General features: G+C 42.4%; 1 non-coding gene and 1 pseudogene across 1 annotated transcript; one reads left to right on the top strand and one right to left on the bottom strand.

Annotated features, from left to right (window-relative positions):
- Positions 1-9,827: 9,827 nt before the first annotated feature.
- On the bottom strand, positions 9,828-11,954 carry LOC113002323 (uncharacterized; annotated as a pseudogene).
- LOC113002509 (small nucleolar RNA R71) lies at positions 11,584-11,690 on the top strand. The gene has a single exon (XR_003268063.1). It is a non-coding gene; the product is annotated as a small nucleolar RNA R71 (small nucleolar RNA).
- Positions 11,955-20,436: the final 8,482 nt, after the last annotated feature.

The following is a 20,436-nucleotide window of genomic DNA, read 5'->3' as shown; positions in this document are numbered from 1 at the left end:
AAGGAACAGGTTTGGCTACTAAGGGGTGTCCGGGCTTTTGCGAAGCTGCACTTTTAGTGAAGTATATCACCAAGGGTTTGGGCTTCGCAACACTGCTCCCATCCGTGGACTGCATGCATATATGCTGCTCCTCTTTTCCTTCACTGCCGACTTCCAGTCGACCTTGATCTATCATCCGCTGTAACAATTCCTCTACTCCCAAACACGTCTCCATGTCATGCAGCTCGCCAGAATGTAGCAAACAGGAATCCTCCTTACACCCACTATGGGGAATCACACCTCCCTTTTGTAGGGCCTCGAAGATAAACCTCCTAGGGGTTGCCACATCCCTTAAAGGTTTAGACTTGCGCGGTCTATCGGACTCAACGACGTTAATTGCTCCCCCTCCATGATTGGCGAGCGGGTTGGTTCTCACATTGGGCCGATCCTCTTGGAAAGTCAGCCATCCAGCATCCATTAAATGTTGGACCTTGTATTTAAGGGCCAAGCATTTTTCAACGGAATGCCCCGGGACACCCCCATGGTACTTGCAAGTTGCATTAGGGTCATACCACTTTGGGAAAGGGGGTTGGAGGACCCTTCCGGGAGTTACCACGGCTAAATGATTGGTGATGAGGGATGGCAAGAGGTCCTCGTACGTCATTGGGAGTGGGGTGAATTCTTGAAAAGGCCTCGGAGGGAAGTTCCTTGTCGTGTTGGAATTACCGGCCGGGCGAGTCGTGTTCGGAGTTGGAACTTGGGGAGCTTCCCTCTGGGTGGGTGCTTTAGGCTGCACGGGTGTTGAACTAGAGGCGTTTCCGGTATGAGCCGAGAAGCTCGGGTGATGTTGCGCGTACTGATGGGTGCCATGAGGCGTTTGCTGGGGTTTGACCCACGCGGGTGTTGAAGAGACGACATGGGTATCTCCTTCCTTCCTTTTTGCCCCTGTTGCCCCGATTCTTTTGGCGTTCGCACTCGTGGAGGAAACATAATCAAACTTTCCTCTTTTCAGTCCTACCTCGATTCTTTCCTCGGCGAATACTAGATCCGCAAAGCTAGACGGCATGTAACCTACTAGCTTTTCATAGTAGAACACTGGTAGAGTGTCTACCATCATGGTGATCATCTCTCTCTCAACCATGGGAGGAGCTACTTGTGCCGCCAAATCTCTCCACCACTGCGCATATTCTTTAAAGGTTTCACCCTCTTTCTTGAACATATTCTGCAGTTGAGTGCAGTCGAGAGCCATATCATAATTGTACTGATATTGCCTTAGGAAGGCAGTAATCAGATCCTTCCAAGTACGGATACGGGAAGCTTCCAAATTAGTGTACCACACTACCGCGGCTCCGGCCAAGCTATCTTGAAAGAAGTGTATTAATAGCTTCTCATCCTTAGAGTGGGCGCCCATCTTACGGTAGTACATCTTGAGATGGTTTTTGGGACAAGTCGTCCCTTTATACTTGTCGAAGTCCGGCACTTTGAACTTCGGGGGAATAACAACATCGGGTACTAAGCAAAGATCCGTCATTTCTGCGAACGGATAGTCCCCAAATCCTTCCACGGCCCTCAATCTTTCCTCAAGGAGATCGAGCTTCCTCCTTTCTTCAGTTGCCGGGGATGGTCCTTCCGTGGACAAGACTATTGGTTGTGTTGCGATGTTGGGCTGAGGCAACGTGTTGGGTGCCGGCCCTTCGGGGATCGGGGGATAGAACTCGACATCCCTTCGAGCATAGTCTTGAGGGTCTTTGTGGACTTCGTTGGGCTATTGAGGAGGCTCTCTTTCAAGGACGGGAGAAGCAATGTGGCCCGCATCTTCTTGCAAGACGGGTGGTGAGTAGTTGGGCGGCAATCCATAAGGGTAAGCGGCTCGGTTGTATCCTAGGTGAGGGCTGCCATCGTGCCCCAGCGTGTCCCTTCCCCGTCCTACCATGTTTGAGGGAGGATGGTGCGCAGTTGCCAAGAGAGTCGGGTCTGCTTCGGCAGCCGAACTGACAGCGGTGATCGAGGCCGTACCCGAATCAAATAAACATGAAAATGCAGTAACTAGGAAGTGATCCTAGGTCGTTTCCCAACGAGCAGTGACAAACCAAATGTTCATAATATACTTGCAGTAACAGTAACGATTGGGGGGGGGGGGTTTGTTTGTTTTGTGATTAAAGAGCAGAACAAGTAAACTGAAATACGAAACTACTAATATTAAAAACGGGTTGATTCCTCTGTTTCAGAAGCCATTCTCTTATCCTGGGTTGGAGAATTCGTCCCTAACAATCAACCACTTAATCCAACCCTATTTCAATTTACTAAGCGAAAATCAACTTAGGGTTTTCAATACGTGATTAGGCACCACATACACCAGTTAGCCCTTCATCCATTAAGCATGAACGCAAGTTAGGCTTAGAGGCAATTCATCGAACCCGAAGCGTGCACTGATTAATATTCACGAATTTGGGATACTGGTGAAGGGAGAACTGCCAGGAAACCACATTACAAGCGAAACCTCAAATAGAGTTGGGCTTCGTCCTCAAAAGGAAACAACACCAGAAAATCTAGCCTTCCATGGATTCAAACAGAAAACGCAATTGAAACATGAAGCAGAAACGTAAATGAATGGAAACGTAAATGAACGGAAACGTAAACGAACAAAAATGTAAAATGGAACAGAAACGTAAATGAGAGTAGAAGAAGAAGCAAGAACGAAATTGTAATTAGAAGCAGAAAACGTAAAATTGCATTACGAACTCAGAAACGTCAAAACAGAAAAACGAAAACCCTAAAACAAAGCTCTGAATAATGCATAGCATAACAGAATAGAATGCCCTGCACGAATCCCAAGGCAGCTATTTAAAAAGAGTCACTCAAAGTCACTGGGCGCTATTACAATACTCTGGCCCAAAACGAAATAAACACTGAACAACATAAAATAAAATTGTGAAATTTCCTAATTAGAAATTAACTAAGGTAAGCGCTGCTTTATTTGCCCTCTTCAAGTCCACAACCAAAATCCGGATTAAGCCCAATGTTTCATTAATTCCTGAAATTAGATTAAAAACATCAAATTAGCTAATTGAGCCCAAATAATAAAACTGCCTAATTAATTGACAATTAAGACCAATCAATAATTAAAATGGTGCAAAAAGGGTTTAGAAAATAGAAGAAAATGATGGCACATCAAAACCCCCCATACTTAGCCTTTTGCACTCCTGGGCAAAATGAAACAAAGAACAAAATCCAAGGATATCAAAGGGAGACAAACAAAAACATTCACATATTTCTCAATGAACATCAAGGAATGAAAGGAATGGGTAACATCTAACGTATGGAGATCCAAAAAGTCAAGACATTCATGAAAATCATCCAAGCAACCCAATCATGGCAAAATAGTTAATAAGCTCAAGAATGAAAAGTGATAAAGCCTCACAAGATATGCACTCTATCTCTCAAGTGTCTAGGCTACTATTTACCCTCAAAGCACCCATGAAAGCAAACACCACATAAACTTGGCAAGATTCTAAAATTGACAATCAACCCATAAACACAAGCACATGAGGATCAAAAGGTCTTTTTAGGTTGTAATGGGGCCAAGGACAAGGTATGGAGAAATATGGAATAAGTGGCTAAATCCCAAAGGAATAGAGGAGCAAAGGGGAATAAGTGCATATTAAGAAAAAAAATAAGAAAATAAAAAGAAGTAAAGATAAAAATTAAACATGAAGAGTAGAACCAAGAGTTTCATCATTCTTGTGCCATTTAAGATCTTATTCACTCAACTTTATTGCTTTTCTTTTTCTTTTTTCGAATTTTTTTTTTAACTCTTTAGCCTTTGAGAAACAACATTTCATTCAGCATGTCCAACATTTAACCAATATACAATGTACATCAAGTATGGCCCAAAATACATCATGAAGCATAGCCAACAAAACAAGTTGTCCAATGAAACAAAAACCCCCCACACTTATTCCCAAAACAATTCCAAAGCTCCAAAATTCCTTAAGGATATGGTAATATCATGGTTTTTCACTTAAGGCTTGTAGTGAGCTTCAAAACAAGGAAAGGGAAACAAGGCTCAAAAGGGCTATCAAAGGAATTAATTCAAGGTAAGTCCATTTGGCTAGAAGCTTATAAGAACAAAATTGCCTTAATCATTTCCAAATATGCATGTGAATTAGGACGCATCAACAAGAATCAAGCCAAGGCTATTGTGCAAGCAATCAATGGGGCAAAACACACCAAATGATTATAATGATGGATGGCTCAAATTCTCACAAAGGTAAAATCATCACTTTCAAATTGAGCTTTCAAAACTATCATGACATGTAGAGAAGAATCAAGGATTTCAAGTCACAAAATGTCAAGAACTTTTATTTTCAAAACAATTACCCATTTCTTGAACATATCCTATAATTCAAAGAAAAACATGCAAAGTCGTACGTGCACACGAAATTGACCCAAAATATTAAACTGAAAATCCGACGAAACTAACAATATTAACAAATTAACACAACTAACAAATTAACAAAACCTACAAAACTAGCAAAACCAAAGAACACTCCCCCCCCATACTTAAACAACACATTGTCCTCAATGTAGCACAATTAAAAGATTAAAAACAATTAAATCATCAAAGAGAATTGGACAAGTGTAATAAAAGCAAAGAAGGAGATAGGAAAAGAAAAACTCCCTAAGTCATGGTGGAGGAAGAGTAGGGTGGAGTAAGGAAGTCTCTTCCACCACTACGTCCACTAAAGAAGGGTTCGTGAGGAATGGCTTAAGTCGATGTCCGTTGACCTTGAAGCTCTTGTTTGTGGAGTCGCTTTTGATCTCAACTGTACCATAAGGAAAAACATTAGTAACAACAAAAGGACCAATCCACTTAGACCTCAACTTACCACTCATGAGTCAAAGCCTAGAATTATACAATAACACTTTTTGCCCAACCACAAAGTCTTTTTTAACTATCATGCTATCATGGAACTTCTTGGTCTTTTCTTTGTAGAACTTGGCATTCTCGTAGGTGTCTAGGCGGATTTCATCTAACTCACTCAGTTGCAACTTCCTTTCCTCGCCAGCTTGATCCATAGAGAAGTTGCAAGTCTTCACTGCCCAGTATGCTTTGTGCTCAATTTCCACTGAAAGATGACATGCCTTTCCAAAGACAACCCGATAAGGAGACATTCCTATGGGTGCTTTGTAGGCAGTCCGATGTGCCCAGAGAGCATCATCAAGCCTGGTACTCCAATCTTTCCTGCTTGGCTGCACAATCTTCTCTAGAATTCTCTTGATTTCCCTGTTAGAAATTTCTGCCTGTCCATTAGTCTGGGGGTGGTATGGTGTGGATACCCTGTGTACCACCCCGTACTTTTTAAGCAGGGCATGTATTGTCCTGTTGCAAAAATGGGTTCCTTGATCACTAACAATTGCTTTAGGTACTCCAAACCTGCAAAACAGATTAGACCTGACAAAGTCTGCGACAACTTTAGCATCATTAGTTCTAGTGGGCTTGGCTTCCACCCATTTTGAAACATAGTCAACTGCAAGGAGAATGTAAACATAACCAAAAGAGACAGGAAAAGGACCCATGAAATATATACCCCAGACATCAAACACCTCACATAATAGCATAGGTTGCTGAGGCATTTGTTGTCGCCATGTAAGTGTATTTCCTGCTCTCTAACACTGCTCACAAGTGCTGCAGATCTTCCACGCATCTTTAAAGATGGTGGGCCAATAAAAACCACAATCAAGCACTTAGCGAGCTGTCCTTTGAACACCCAGATGACCTCCCGGTGCGGAAGAATGACAGAACTGCAGGACTGAGTCAGTCTCATGATCTGGAATGCACCGTCTAATGACCTGATCACTGCACAATTTCCACAAGTAGGGGTCATCCCAAATAAAATGCTTAGCATCACTTTTAATCTTATCTTTTTGGGCCTTAGATGCTAAGGGAGGAAAAACAGAGGCAACTAAATAATTGACAATGTTAGCAAACCAGGGAGTAGAAAGAGAGTCATAAATACTATACAATATATACAAATGATCATCCGGGAAATCATCCCGAATAGGTGAATCTGCATCAGAGACACGTTCGATCTGACTCAAATGATCAACAACTAGATTTTGTGCTCCGCTCCTATCACGGATCTCCAAGTCAAACTCTTGGAGCCAGAGCATCCATCGGATCAACCTAGGCTTAAAATCAGCCTTCTTCAACAAGTACTTTAGAGCTGGATGGTCAATATAAACAATAATGCGAGTACCAAGCAAATAAGATCGAAATTTTTCAAGAGCAAAAACTATGGCTAGAAGCTCTTTCTCAGTAGTAGTATAATTTGCTTGGGCAGCATCTAAAGTCCTAGAAGCATAATATATCACCCTGGGCAATTTATCAATTTTCTGAGCAAGGACAGCCCCCAATGCATAATTTGATGCATCACACATAAGCTCAAAAGGGGCTGTCCAATCGGGTGCCTGGATGATGGGGGTGGTAGTCAACGCTCTTTTGAGGCAATCAAAAGCCTCTTTGCATCTGTCATTAAAGTCAAACTCCACCTCCTTTTGCAACAAGTTGGACAGTGGAAGGGCTACTTTGCTAAAATCCCTTATAAAGCACCTGTAGAATCCTGCATGACCAAGAAAAGATCGCACCTCTCGCACACAAGAGGGGTAAGGCAATTGTGAAATAACAGAAATTTTTGCAGGATCTACTTCAATACCCTTATTGGAAATAATGTGGCCTAAAACTATACCTTGCTCAACCATAAAATGACATTTTTCAAAATTTAGAACAAGGTTAGTTTCAATGCATCTATTCAAAACTTTTTCCAAACTATTCAAACAACCATCAAAAGAGGATCCATATACAGTGAAATCATCCATAAACACCTCTATGCAATTTTCTAAAAAATCACTGAAAATACTAATCATGCACCGTTGGAAGGTACCAGGGGCATTGCACAGGCCGAAAGGCATCCTCCTTGTCATACCCTAATTTCGTCCGGGGACCTTTGCTTGATGACATGCGACCATTCTTTGGTCCTTGTGAGGTGCTTGGCACCCATCATTAGGCAATTTATGAAATTCCAGGACATGCCGAAAAACCAAAAAGATGTTGATGCACAATCCGTAAGTTTCCGTGACACATCGGAAATCAAATGGAAGCATCGTTGCATAATTAAGTGAGGTTCCGTAACATTCCGTAAGTCAAAAAGGGGATGATTATGTAATCCGCAAGGTTCCGTAACATTACGGAAAGAAAACAAGTATCGTTACGAAATTCGTAAGTTTCCGTAACTTTACGAAAAAAGAATTACCAAAAAACAGCAGAGGGGGGTGTACTTAGTAAAAATGGGGGTGCAAATAGCACCCAGGCCCATTTGGGCCCTCCAGAAGATTCCTCCAGAAGGCGGTTGCTTCTGGAGGAAGCAACCCTGCTCGCCTGGGCGAGCTGAGCTCGCCTGGGCGAGCTGGGCGGCAACCACCTCCCCTATTTTGCTATAAATAGGGGAGGAAATGAAGAAGGAAGGGATCCAGCCCCTTAGGCACTTCTCTCTCTTTCGAATTTGCTTGGAAAAATTGTTTCCGTGAAGAAAATCTAAGCCGAGGCGCTTCCGAAACGTTTCCGTAACGTTTTCCGTGAGGAATCTCGCAAAGGTTTGAACCGTTCTTCGACGTTCTTCATTCGTTCTTCATCGTTCTTCGATCTTCAACGGGTAAGTACCTCGAACCAAGCTTTTCGATTCATTCTATGTACCCGTAGCGGTCCACATTGTGTTTCGTGCATTTTTATTCTCGTTTTGTTTACTTTTTATACCCCCTGTTGACGTGCTTAAGCCATTTTACTTAAGTCGTTTCTCGCTTAACTTAAAAATAAAATAAATTTCCACCGAACGTTTGAATTATATTATCCGTTAACTTCGGTTAAAATAAATTCCGACCGTTTGGTCATGCCGTAACCACGTTGGAAATCAAAAAGAGGTTAAAAATAATATAAATAATCAAAAAAACATCTTTTAGTAAAATAAAGCGGAGAATCAATCGGACGTTTTCTCTTTGGGATTTCTCATTCTTAATCGAATTGATTAATAACTAAAGTGAAACTAAGGCTAAAATCAACTCGCCTAGTCAAGCTCGTCCACAAAAATAGGCTTTTGAAGTTCGTCATTTCAATTTCTCACTAAGTAAAATGGATCATTTTTAAGGTCCAACGCCTTAAAATGATCACCTCTTAAAGTAAAAAAGAATCACTTGATAAGAAAGAACTACGTAGGTCTGAGTTCCTCATTGAGGATACGTAGGAGCAAAAGCCCCGCTTTTGTCGACCACCCCAAGAGATCGTTAATGGTCCAATGCCTTAACGTTTCTCTCCTTTCAAAAACAAGAGATCGTTAATGGTCCAACGCCTTAACGTTTCTCACCTTTCAAAATCAAAAGACCGTTTAATGGTCCAACACCTTAAATGACCTTTTGTTCAAATAAAAACATATTTTGCAAAAAAGACAAAAACAAACTTAACCAAACACTTTGTTCCAAAAGAACTACGTAGGTCTGATTTTCTCATCCCAAATTGAGGAATACGTAGGAGCAAAGGGAAACACCCCTTGTCGACCACAAAAAAGAGAAAAATATAAAAAGGGTATAAAGGATATAAGGACATAAAAGGGAACGTAAAAATCAAAGTCATGTTTGCACATTCAATTAAAGGCTGCCGTCCCTTGGGACGGACGTGTGGGGTGCTAATACCTTCCCCGTGCGTAAATACAACTCCCGAACCTTTCACTAAAAAGTTCGTAGATCGCGTCTTTTCCGGTTTTTCCGACGTTTTCCTCAAATAAACGTTGGTGGCGACTCCGCGCGTATTCCTTTCGTGGAACACGCATCCCGCGAGTCACGCGTCGCCCTCCCGCCGAAGGGTAGGTTGCGACACTCCTATAAGCAAAAGTGCCGAAGGGGCAGGTGAATGTGGTCTTTTCCTGATCCTCAGGAACAATAGTAATTTGCATATAACCAGAAAAACCATCAAGGAAACAGTAGTGGGATTTACCTGCCAGGCGTTCAAGCATATGGTCAATGAATGGCAGGGGAAAATGGTCCTTTTTGGTAACCTGGTTCAGCCTCCTATAGTCAATGCAGACTCTCCAACTGTTCTGCACCCGAGTAGGAATCAGCTCCTCCTTCTCATTTCTGATCACTGTGAGGCCAGTCTTTTTCGGGACTACCTGGACGGGACTCACCCATTGGCTGTCGGAGAAAGGATAAATGATTCCAGCTTGCAAAAGCTTGGTTATCTCCTTCTTCACTACATCAAGAATCACCGGGTTGAGTCTTCTCTGTGGCTGTCTTACTGGTTTAACTCCATCTTCTAAATTTATTCGATGCATACATGTGGATGGGCTAATACCAGGAATGTCCGCCAGGGTCCAGCCTATAGCCTTCTTATGCTTCTTGAGAACTGACAACAACTTCTCCTCTTGCTCATCAGCAAGGGAGGCAGATATAATCACTGGAAAACTCTTGCTATCATCCAAGTAAGCGTATTTTAAATTTGATGGCAGAGGCTTCAATTCTGGTGTGGTCGGCTGGACAGTGGTAGAAGGAGATGGTTTCTCAGCCTTTACCTCATAAAGAAAGTCAGAGGTATGTGTACTTCCTGAAACATGGTTAGTCCTATCTGACTCTATAAAATCAATCTCAAGAGGTAAAACACCACCACCAGGCATGCAATCAATATCACTCTCAGATTCACTCTCAGCATCAAATTCAGACATATGATCAAGTACAATTTCAGACTCAATGCATGAAGAGTGAGAGGCATGCAGATTAGAATAAAGATCAGTCATGTATTCATCAACAACATGGTCAATTATTTCAGCACGAAATACAGAAAGATCTTCAGATGGGTATTTCATAGCATCCAGAATATTAAAATGAACAGTTATATCACCAAACTCCATGGACAGTGTGCCTGCATAAACATCTATCTTAGTTCTAGCAGTTTTCATAAAGGGTCTGCCTAGAATGATGGGAACTGATCCTTGAGAAAATCCATCTTCCATATTCAAGATATAAAAATCAACAGGGAAAATCAGTTCACCAACTCTAACTAAGACATCTTCTATGAAACCAACAGGATAGGCAACACTTCTGTTAGCTAAATGAATTACCACATCAGTTGATTGCAAGGGACCTAGAGATAGAGAAATAAAAATAGACAGAGGCATAACACTAATAGAAGCTCCTAAATCTAGCATGGCATTGTCAAACTTACTATTCCCTATGATACAAGGTATGCTGAATGTACCTGGATCTTTGCATTTTTCAGGAATTTGAGGAACAGATTTACCAATCAATGCGGAGACATTTCTGCCCATGCTAATCCGTTCACTTCCTTTAAGCTTCCGCTTATTAGTGCATAGCTCCTTCAAGAATTTGGCATATCTTGGAATTTGCTTTATTGCATCCAACAGAGGTATGTTTACCTCTACCTTTCTAAACGTTTCCAAGATCTCTTTCTCTGCCTCTTCCATTTTTTTGTTGGAAACTGCTCTTGGAGGGAATGGAAGAGGGGGAATGTGCTGCTTCTGCAAATCAGAATTACCTGTGGAAGAAGATTCACTTGCACAGAAATTGTTAGGTAAATTTTTGTCATCACCTTTTTCTGGAATAGAGTGAAGTTTGGCAGGTTCATTTGCAGATGAGGAAGGTGCTACGGGTTGAGGTCCTTGACATTGCTTTCCCGACCTCAATGAAATGGCACTGACATTTTTGGGATTTTGGACAGCTTGAGAAGGCAGCTTGTCAGAATTCTGGGACTGTTGTTGATTCAATTGGGTAGCCAATTGTCCCATCTAATTGGTTAAGCTCTGAATGGAGGCTCTGGTCTCTTGCTGAAACTGCATGTTCTGCATAGTCATTTGCCTCACAAGTTCTTCGAGGGAAGGTTGTGGAGGGGCCTCAACTGTTGGCTGTTTCTAGGGTTGTTGCTGTTGTTGGATTGGTGGAGGAATGTATGGTCTGCTTGGGCCAGCAGCATTTTGGAAGGAAGGAGCAGGCTGCTGTTGTTGTTGCTGAGGGCTGGACCATCTGAGGTTAGGGTGATTCCTCCATCCAGGGTTGTATCTGTTGCTGGAAAGGTCATAATTGTTCTGCTGTGGTTGATTTTGCTGCTGAGGTTGAGGAGGTCTATTGTAAATATTTGCAGCATAAGCTTCAGGCTGTTCAATTGCTCCAGGTTGCTGCATGGAAGGGCAAAGGTCTGTATGGTGGTCAGCAGAGGAGCACAAACCACAAACCCTTGCGACAGGTACAAATTTCTGATTCAAGGCCAGCTGGGTTACCAAGTTAACCAATGCATCCAGTTTGCCTTCAAGCTTCTTAGTTTCAGATGATGCAGATGGGTTTGTAGCTACCTCATGCACTCCTCTAATGACTATGGCATCATTTTTGGCGCTAAACTGCTGGGAGTTGGAGGCCATCTTCTCAATTAAATTTCTGGCTTCAGCAGGAGTCATGTCTCCAAGGGCTCCACCACTGGCAGCATCTATCATACTTCTCTCCATATTACTGAGTCCTTCATAAAAATATTGGAGAAGAAGCTGTTCTGAAATCTGATGGTGAGGGCAACTGGCACATAGTTTCTTAAATCGCTCCCAGTACTCATACAGGCTCTCTCCACTGAGCTGTCTAATACCTGAGATATCTTTCCTGATGGCTGTGGTCCTGGAAGCAGGGAAAAATTTTTCTAAGAATACTCTCTTAAGGTCATCCCAGCTCGTGATGGACCTTGGAGCAAGGTAATACAACCAGTCCTTTGCCACTCCCTCTAATGAATGAGGAAAAGCCTTTAGAAATATGTGATCCTCTTGGACATCTGGGGGTTTCATGGTGGAGCAGACAATATGAAATTCCTTCAAATGTTTGTGCGGGTCTTCACCTGCAAGGCCATGAAACTTTGGAAGCAAATGAATTAGTCCAGTTTTAAGAACATATGGGACATCCTCATCAGGGTATTGGATGCACAAGCTTTCGTAGGTGAAATCAGGTGCAGCCATTTCCCTTAAAGTCCTCTCATGAGGTGGAGGTTGTGCCATGTTCTCAGAATGTGCAAAATCAGAATGCTCAGAATCAGAATGCTCAAAATTATAATGCTCAAGATCAGGATGTTCAAAATCACCAATAACAGAATGCACAGATTCACCAGTTATGGAATGCTCAGAACGATCAAAAGGTATAAAATGATGCCTAACTAATCTATGAAATGTACTATCTATCTCAGGATCAAAGGGTTGTAAGTCAGATGGATTGCCTCTAGTCATACACTATATTCAGCATGCACACAACTAGTTGCCTTGTCATGTAAATAAAGGTGTAGGTTTGAACTACAGCTACCCTCAAATGATATCCAAATGACTTGAAATTTTGTGAGCAACCCTATAAAATGATGAGAAGATAGCACAAAAAATTTCAGACAAAAATTCAAAGTCTAACTATGAAAGCTAAAAATGGTAGGTTAAGAAAAATAAGTGAATAAAACTTGAAAAATAAAAAACTTTTGACAGAATCACTTTTTTTGGACGATGGAGACCTCAGCCAGCCCATGGCCTCTGTCACGGCGTAGGAATTTTTTTTCTACCCCAAATGCATATATAATAATTGCGATTCTGATAACCGGAGCAAAAGTTATGGCCGTTTGAAGTTTTGACAAACACAAAATTTGCTAGTTTTTTGGAACTTTCAAATCTGACCAAACTAAAGGCTCTAGCTATTTTTCCCACACAATATGGATTAAAAGAAGTTACCACAAAAAAATTCAGCCAAAAATAACAACCCTAGCTACTAAAACAAAAAATCTCAAATAATTCAGCATGGGTGGTCGCTAAAATCCGTCTCTAATTGATTTCTACTACTACTCTGTTTTTCCGCAAGCTGATTTCTACTACTACTCTGTTTTCAAGCACAATCTTCACAGAAAAACACCTAAGATTGAAACAGGGGAAACGCTTAATGGAAAAACTGAAACAGAACACACATTAAACAAAATACCAGGACACTAAACAACACTAACACACATACTAACATAATACTAACAATTAAACATAAAACACGAAAGGATTAAACACACAACACTAGCTAGCTATTATGAACCTTTGGACACTGCTCCCCGGCAACGGCGCCAAATTTGATCGAGGCCGTACCCGAATCAAATAAACATGAAAATGCAGTAACTAGGAAGTGATCCTAGGTCGTTTCCCAACGAGCAGTGACAAACCAAATGTTCATAATATACTTGCAGTAACAGTAACGATTGGGGGGGGGGGTTTGTTTGTTTTGTGATTAAAGAGCAGAACAAGTAAACTGAAATACAAAACTACTAATATTAAAAACGGGTTGTTTCCTCTGATTCAGAAGCCATTCTCTTATCCTGGGTTGGAGAATTCGTCCCTAACAGTCAACCACTTAATCCAACCCTATTTCAATTTACTAAGCGAAAATCAACTTAGGGTTTTCAATACGTGATTAGGCACCACATACACCAGTTAGCCCTTCGTCCATTAAGCATGAACGCAAGTTAGGCTCAGAGGCAATTCATCGAACCCGAAGCGTGCACTGATTAATATTCACGAATTTGGGATACTGGTGAAGGGAGAACTGCCAGGAAACCACATTACAAGCGAAACCTCAAATAGAGTTGGGCTTCGTCCTCAAAAGGAAACAACACCAGAAAATCTAGCCTTCCATGGATTCAAACAGAAAACACAATTGAAACATGAAGCAAAAACGTAAATGAATGGAAACGTAAATGAACGGAAACGTAAACGAACAGAAATGTAAAATGGAACAGAAACGTAAATGAGAGTAGAAGAAGAAGCAAGAACGAAATTGTAATTAGAAGCAGAAAACGTAAAATTGCATTACGAACTCAGAAACGTCAAAACAGAAAAACGAAAACCCTAAAACAAAGCTCTGAATAATGAATAGCATAACAGAATAGAATGCCCTGCACGAATCCCAAGGCAGCTATTTAAAAAGAGTCACTCAAAGTCACTGGGCCCTATTACAATACTCTGGCCCAAAACGAAATAAACACTGAACAACATAAAATAAAATTGTGAAATTTCCTAATTAGAAATTAACTAAGGTAAGCGCTGCTTTATTTGCCCTCTTCAAGTCCACAACCAAAATCCGGATTAAGCCCAATGTTTCATTAATTCCTGAAATTAGATTAAAAACATCAAATTAGCTAATTGAGCCCAAATAATAAAACTGCCTAATTAATTGACAATTAAGACCAATCAATAATTAAAATGGTGCAAAAAGGGTTTAGAAAATAGAAGAAAATGATGGCACATCAAGCGGCAGCGGTGGCCGCGTTCTTCTCCATGAGCTGCCTCATACTTAACATGGCCTCCATCATGGAGGCCATTTGTTCTTTCAGAGCCGACATGTCAGCTTTCATCTGTTCCTGTGTCTCCTCTTGATCACCCATCGTTCTAGATTTGGATCTGGTGCGATAGGGATGCCTTGTGGCGCGTTTAGTTATGGTGTTTTTCCCTAAAAAACCAAACGTGAGGAGCAGGTAAAGAAAGAAAGAAAATGCATGCTAGAGATGAAATGTAGGAGTAATTTGATTTGCACAAGCTTTTTGGAGTACAAACATGGGACCAACTCATTTTATTTCAAAAAGAAAGTCGTATCTAGTCAAGGTCTGAGAGACCATACAAGTTTCCTAACGATTTCTAATTATGTGGGCCATTAAGTCTATCATATGCTAACAATAGCCGAGAAGCCCATGAATCTCTTCGGGGGCGGAGTAGGTGTCTGCCATTGCCTTGGCCTTGGCTAACAAGCGGGGAAGTTCTTGACTCCCGTTCAAGGTAAGAGCAAACCGATCCATCAACATGGTTGCCTCTTAGTGTAAAGAGTCGATCACCCTTCCTCTAGCCTCTTTTTCCGTGTATACTTGAGCATACTCATCCGCGATTCTATGCTCGTGGGCCGTGGCTAGACCTAACTCTTCTTGGTACTTGGCGATGATAGCTAGCATGTTGGTCTCCGTCTCGCATAAACGCTGAGACAAGCTTCTTTTGGACCTTGAACAAGCAACTAACTCCTCTTTCAGAACCATGCTATGTGCTCGCGACTGGTCCCTCTCTTCCCTTCGCAGCTTGATTTCACTATTGCTACCCCATAGAGCTCCGCGAAATTTATTCCGGCCATACTCTTCCTTGTTAGCCCTCTTGGTCTCTTGTTCAAGGGCTCTTGCGGTAATTGCATTCTCTTCCCGTAACCCGACACACTCCTTCCGAATGTGTGTAGCGGCCAACTTGAACTTCTCCTTGGCAAGTTTCGCCTTTCCTAACTCGCTTTTGAGAGCTTGGACTTCTTCGTCCTCTTCCGGTGCTTCAAAACCCTCTTCGCTGACGACTTTTAACTTGGCGAGCCAATCTAAACCTCGTATATGAACTTTCAGCCATTCGTGGTACCCACCAATGATGCCATTACGAATGCCCCTAAGCTCTTGATCTTTACTTAACGGGGGGTTTCCCATGCCTTATGGATTCTTTGTATAGCCTTGAAATTTTGTGCGCCGAAATCCCTTACAAGCAAATGAGACATGCTTTCTTCCGTCGGTGCTCCCCTCATGGGGTACCCTAGTTGTCTTATAGCGAGCACGGGATTGTAGTTAATACAACCCCTCGTTCCTACCAGCGAAATGTTTGGGTATCCTCCACATGAGAAAAGGACTCCTTCTTTTCCTTCCTTCCATCGGGGGAACCAACTGATTGTTCTACCTCCTATCCCAGCCAAAAGCTGGTCCCAATCTATTCTCCTCTTTTCAGTACACGAGCGATGGCTCAGGAGCGGACATGGATGCCTAGTGTCTTCTTGGAACAAGTGCGAAACCAACCAAACACAGAGGGCGGGCAAGCAACAGATGATCCGTGTGCCACTCTTTTCGCACCTTCGGTCAAATGTGTCAAATAGATCTGCCAAGACAGCTACCACCGGACTTTCCTTGCTATGGTGGTATGCAAGGAAAGCGTCGATTGCTGCTAGGTCCACCAAACCATCCACGTTTGGAAAGAGGACGACCCCAAAAATTAGCAAAGCTAACACATCCATAAACGGGACCCAATCTCCTTGATTGGCCATACCCCTCGCCTTGTCTTCTAGGTACCTTCGTGGTAGGCCCGCTATGCCGTTCCGAGTCTGTTTTATGCGGTCCAAACCTCTTGTTGAATCCTTGACCACAGTTGCAATTCTGCTCAAAGAGGGGAGACACCCGGAGGAAAGATTTGGTTTTCTTCCCCCGAGAGGACATCCTAGAATTTCCTCAAATTCTTCAATGGTTGGTACTAATTGGAAGTCTCCGAATGTGAAGCACCTCAAACGTTTATTTGAGGAAAACGTCGGAAAAACCAGAAAAGACGCGATCTACGAACTTTTAAATGAAAGGTTCGGGAGTTGTATTTACGCACGGGGAAGGTATTAGCACCCCACACGTCTGTCCCAAGGGACGGCAGCCTTTAATCGAATGTGCAAACATGACTTTGATTTTTTATGTTCCCTTTTTATGTCTCTATATCCTTTATACCCTTTTTATATTTTTCTCTTTTTGTGGTCGACAAGGGTGTTTCCCTTTGCTCCTACGTATTCCTCAATTTGCGATGAGGAAATCAGACCTACGTAGTTCTTTCTTATCAAGTGATTCTTTTTTACTTTAAGAGGTGATCATTTTAAGGCGTTGGACCTTGAGAATGATCCATTTTACTTAGTAAGAAATTGAAATGACAAACTTCAAAAAACCTATTTTTTATGGACGAGCTTGACTAGGCGAGTTAATTTTAGCCTTAGTTTCACTTTAGTTATTAGTCAATTCGGTTAAGAATGAGAAATCCCAAAGAGAAAACGTCTGATTGATTTTCCGCTTTATTTTACTAAAAGATATTTTTTGATTATTATATTATTATTTTCCCTCTTTTTGATTTCCAACGTGGTTACGGCACGACCGAACGGTCGGAATTTATTTTAACCGAAGTTAACGGATAATACAATTCAAACGTTCGGTGGAAATTTATTTTATTTTTAAGTTAAGCAAGAAATGACTTAAGTAAAATGGCTTAAGCACGTCAAAAGGGGGTATAAAAAGTAAATGAAATGAGAATAGAAATACACGAAACACAGTGTGGACCACCAAGGATACATAGAATGAATCGAAAAGCTTGGTTCGAGGTACTTACCCATTGAAGATCGAAGAACGATGAAGAACAAATGAAGAACGTCGAAGAACGGTTGAAACCTTTGCGAAATTCCTCACGGAAAACGTTACGGAAATGTTTTGGAAGCGCCTCGGCTTAGATTTTCTTCACGGAAACAATTTTTCCAAGCAAATTCGAAAGAGAGAGAAGTGCCTAAGGGGCTGAACCCTTTTCTTCTTCACTTCCTCCCCTATTTATAGCAAAATAGGGGAGGTGCTTGCCGCCCAGCTCGCCCAGGCGAGCTCAGCTCGCCCCGGCGAGCCAGGTTGCTTCCTCCAGAAGCAACAGCCTTCTGGAGGAATATTCTGGAGGGCCCAAGTGGGCCTGGGTGCTATTTGCACCCCCATTTTTACTAAGTACACCCCCATTTTTACGGAAACTTACGAATTTCGTAACGATACTTGTTTTCTTTCCGTAATGTTATGGAACCTTGTGGATTACATAATCATCCCCTTTTTGACTTACGGAATGTTACAGAACCTCACTTATTTATGCAACGATGCTTCCATTTGATTTCGGGTGTGTCACGGAACCTTACGGATTGTGCATATTTTCTTTTGTTTTTCGGCATGTCCCGGAATTTCACAAATTGCCTAATGATGGGTGCCAAGCACCTCACAAGGACCAAAGAAAGGTCGCATGTTATTAAGCAAAGGTCCCCAGACGAAATTAGGGTATGACAGTTGCCCCTCTTTACTTGTCTTTTATTGGAGATAAAAGGAAAGTAAAGATAAGACACTAATTTCGTTCCTCTCGATTTGACGAGAGTCACGGGTGACCATAAAATCTCCACATGCAAATGACTTGTTGTTCCCGGAATTTCACAAATTGCCTAATGATGGGTGCCAAGCACCTCACAAGGACCAAAGAAAAGTCGCATGTCATCAAGCAAAGGTCCCCGGACGAAATTAGGGTATGACACTAATTTCGTTCCTCTCGGTTGACGAGAGTCGCGGATGACCATAAAATTTCCGCATGTAAATGACTTGTTGTTCCCGGAGGAACAAAAGGTGCAGAAGACTATGTCAGTCTCTGCATGCTATCAAGTGTTCTGTCTTACAGATAGCAAAAGAATGTTTATACGGATAACCACTCGGGTATTTCCGCCCGTCAGCATGACTCAAAAGTCAGTATGACAGATCTTGTAAGTGCGGAAGATGATGTAAATCTCCGCGTGTCAACGGGCTTGTCGGCCGTGATTGACGAAGGGTGCAGAATGACCAAATTTTGTCTCTGCGGCCATCGGACACGACTGTGTCTGAATGGCAAAGGGGTGCGGAATGACCAAATTTTGTCTCCGCATGTCATCGGGCCCGCCGCCTCTGGATGACAAAGGGTGCAGAATAACCAATTTTTGTCTCTGCGCGCCATCGGACACGGCTGTGTCTGAATGGCAAAGGGGTGCGGAATGACCAAATTTTGTCTCCGCGTGTCATCGGGCCCGCCGCCTCTGGATGACAAAGGGTGCAGAATGACCAATTTTTGTCTCTGCATGCCATCGGAGACGACTGTGTCTGAATGGCAAAGGGGTGCGGAATGACCAAATTTTGTCTCCGCGTGTCATCAAGCCCGCCGCCTCTGGATGACAAAGGGTGCAGAATGACCAATTTTTGTCTCTGCGCGCCATCGGACATGACTGTGTCTGAATGGCAAAGGGGTGCGGAATGACCAAATTTTGTCTCCGCGTGTCATCGGGCCCGCCGCCTCTGGATGACAAAGGGTGCAGAATGATCAATTTTTGTCTCTGCGCGCCATCGGACACGACTGTGTCTGAATGGCAAAGGGGTGCGGAATGACCAAATTTTGTCTCCGCATGTCACATGACCTTAGGGTCAATATGACAGATCTCGTGGGGCGGCCGACAAAAGCAATGTTCTTGCTCCTACGTATCCTCCAATGAGGAACTCAGACCTACGTAGTTCTAGATAACTTGTGAGACTTGAAAAAGTCTCGACCGGAAGATGTTGACATCTCCGGAAAGGGTGCAAATGACCACACTGGCCTCTGCTCATCAATCACACTTGGGGTCACTGAATGACGAGGCGCGGATAACCGTAAGGTGTCTCCGCAAGCTACCAGCTTTTGAGTCATGGTAACAAAAAGCGGTGTGGTCGACAAAAGCGAGGCTCTTGCTCCTACGTATCCTCCAATGAGGAACTCAGACCTACGTAGTTCTGGATAACTTGTGAGACTTGAAAAAGTCTCGACCGGAAGATGTTGACATCTCCGGAAAGGGTGCAAATGACCACACTGACCTCTGCTCATCAATCACACTTGGGGTCACTGAATGACGAGGCGCGGATAACCGTAAGGTGTCTCCGCAAGCTACCAGCTTTTGAGTCATGGTAACAAAAAGCGGTGTGGTCGACAAAAGCGAGGCTCTTGCTCCTACGTATCCTCCAATGAGGAACTCAGACCTACGTAGTTCTGGAAAACTTGTGAGACTTGAAAAAGTCTCGGTGTTTTCTCCACTAAAATGCAAACATGCTTTAGCAAAGAGACAAATATTCCAACTGATTATAGCAGCATATGCTTTTCTGAGTGAAAAACAATGCGTCTACCGGGGAAGGAGAGTATGTTGATGAAATCCCCCATAACCATAAATGAGATTTTGGATGTTAGCATTTCGTTTCTAAATGACCATTTAGAGGAAACACTGGGTTCGACAAAATAGAAGAAAATCACTCAAAGTGTATCAATCTCGCACAGGTAAGTGTTTCATCCTAATTCCGAACCATAGATATGTCATGACTTGATTTTGCAATTTATTTCCTATCAAATAAAAAATTACATGCGTGATCATGGATCAATAGGACTTCCCTTGGGAATGGGTTCTTTTGATGGGTTTTTCGGCTTTTGTGTGTTTTTGGCTTTTGATTTTTGGTTGGCTTTTTCCTTTTCTGTTTTTGTTTAGTGCGGGGTGAAAAAGTCGCTAGCGGACAAGATTTTGGTTGGCAATTAAAGGGGGAAGACCATTTTAGGTCGTGGTTTCCTTTCCTTCTTTTTGTTCATTTGGTGACAATTTTGTATTGTTCAGATATTGTCCGGTCCAAGGACCTCTCGGCACATTTCTTCTGGTTTCTTTGACCAGGAGCTTTCTTCTTTTTTGCTTCTCTTTTTTTCTTTCTCCCATTCTTTGATTGGGAATTTTCTTTCTTTTCTTTTTGCTTTCTCCCACTCTTTGATTGGGAATTTCCTT

The sequence above is a fragment of the Glycine max genome, chromosome 8, assembly GCF_000004515.6.
Source record: "Glycine max cultivar Williams 82 chromosome 8, Glycine_max_v4.0, whole genome shotgun sequence".
Lineage (NCBI taxonomy): Eukaryota > Viridiplantae > Streptophyta > Magnoliopsida > Fabales > Fabaceae > Glycine > Glycine max.
This window is presented reverse-complemented; position numbering and strand designations above follow the sequence as displayed.